The sequence below is a fragment of the Heterocephalus glaber genome, unplaced genomic scaffold (assembly GCF_053883595.1).
Source record: "Heterocephalus glaber isolate CG9 unplaced genomic scaffold, H.glaber_assembly_v1.0 deba00001587, whole genome shotgun sequence".
Taxonomy (NCBI): Eukaryota; Metazoa; Chordata; class Mammalia; order Rodentia; family Bathyergidae; genus Heterocephalus; species Heterocephalus glaber.
This window is the reverse complement of record NW_028258365.1, coordinates 4,266,896-4,268,935: the sequence shown is the minus strand read 5'-3', so window position 1 is coordinate 4,268,935 and position 2,040 is coordinate 4,266,896.

The following is a 2,040-nucleotide window of genomic DNA, read 5'->3' as shown; positions in this document are numbered from 1 at the left end:
AAAGGGAAGACTTCCTTCTTATTTTCCTTTTCATTCCATTCAGGCTACAAAACTATTGGTTGGTGCCAATATCTTGGGTTAGTCCTCCCTTTCAGTTTTAAGAGTACATGTCAATCATCCAGACTCATTCAGAGCTTTACTAATATGTTAGGTGGTTCTTATTCAAGGCAAGTTGATTTACCACAGGTAATGATCACAGTCCATTTCTTGTCAACTTAACAACCAGACACATCTCCTTAATCTGTACTTAATCTCCAAATATAATAGCAATTTCATAATTATGCCTACTGTGATACAACTTTCTTGCATATGGATGGAAACCCATTAATTCTTCCCCAGAATAGAAGGCAAAGGTTTTCTTTGGGTAATGCTTACTCTTCTAACATTCTAGAGTTTAAACATTATAATACAGATTTAACAATGTTTAAGAATTGATATTAAGTCTATCAACATTATGTTACAAAGATTGAAAATGGATACCTTCTTAATATATGCAGAAATATTTTAATAAAATAGGAAAGAAATACTCATGATGATTACAATCCTCATTTCGATAGCTGGTCATGTGACCATAGTTGGTATTTATAACTATCTTCTTGTACTGGCCACTCAGTATTTCCTTGGCTTTCAGCAAGAATCTCAGCAGGTCTTATTTCCTTACTTGGTAGGATGATCCATACCTTCATTTCTGAAGGTTCTGGACCATTTGTCATCCTGTCAGTGTTGGGTTGTAGTTTCCCATTTACCTTAGTAGCAGGGCATGGTAATACTAGGAGGTGCCCTAAGATATCTCCTATACTCCAAATATATTCTTTCTTCTTATTATTGTGGAGTAGTAGTCCGGTTTCCCCTTGGTAGTCTGGATCAATTACCCTCATCAATACCATAACTCCCTTTTTAGCTTGTTTCTCAGGCACGAGGAGCTAAAAAATGACCAGAGAGAAGTCTTAGTTTCCAGTTTGAGGGAATCCTTGTGCTTACTAGTATAAACCCTCCCCTCTCTGGAACTAAGACTTCTAGGCCAGCAGAGCATAAGGTTGCAGGACAGTAAGAAGGTTTTTGTTAGTGGGTCACTAGGGATGGTGTTGAATGGTATCATCCCCACTTCCAGCTCTTAATTCCTGGGAGAAACAGTACAATACAGTGGATGCTGATTTAAAGCATATACCGCCTTCTGCAAGACCTTGCTCCAGCCCTTCAAGGTACTGCCACCTATCCAGCACTGTAATTGCATCTTCAAAGGGCTATGTCACCTTTTTAATCAATCCAGCTGCTTCTGGATGGTGAGGAACATGGTAAGACCAGTGAATTCCATGAGCTCAATTTCTTAAACATTTTATAAGCACAGCTTCACTTCATTTTTGTATTGCACGATGATATGGAGAGGTTTGAGGTCATAGGAGATTTCTCCTTATGGATAACTTAAATATTTTGACTGAATACTCAAATTAGTCACTCTTTCCTCAAATATTAATTTTTGATTTTCCTATTCATCTCCACTCTCAATTCCTGTTACCCCAAGACAGTGACTTTCAACTCCTTTAAATATACTTTTTGGTATATATCTGTGTCTCATGTTTTTCTCCTAGAACAAGAATAAGAAAACATGTTCAAAATCATTAAGGAAATGCAAATCAAATCTATATTGATGTCATTTCACTCCAGTTGAGCAGCTATTATTTAAAAAAAAAGCTATCCTTGCTGGTTAGAGAAGAAAGGGGAATTCTCCTATGTGGTTGTTGGGGATGTGCAATACTACAGTCATGGAGAACAGTTTAGCGGTTCCTGAAATAAACTATAAATATAACTATCATATCCTCCAACAATTCCACTGCTGGTTTTATATTCATTATATGCATTGATGGGGATTGGGGACTTGGTGAGCTTCACAGAATTATTAGGAGACTTGGTCTTTTCTTTGGGAGCCTTTTCACTTTTGTCTGAGAGAAACTCCTCATTTGTGAGATTGGGAAAGGATTAAACATAGCTGCCAGAATTCTGGGACCTGAGGAGAAAAAGTTGGAGTGTTTTCCGTGTTTC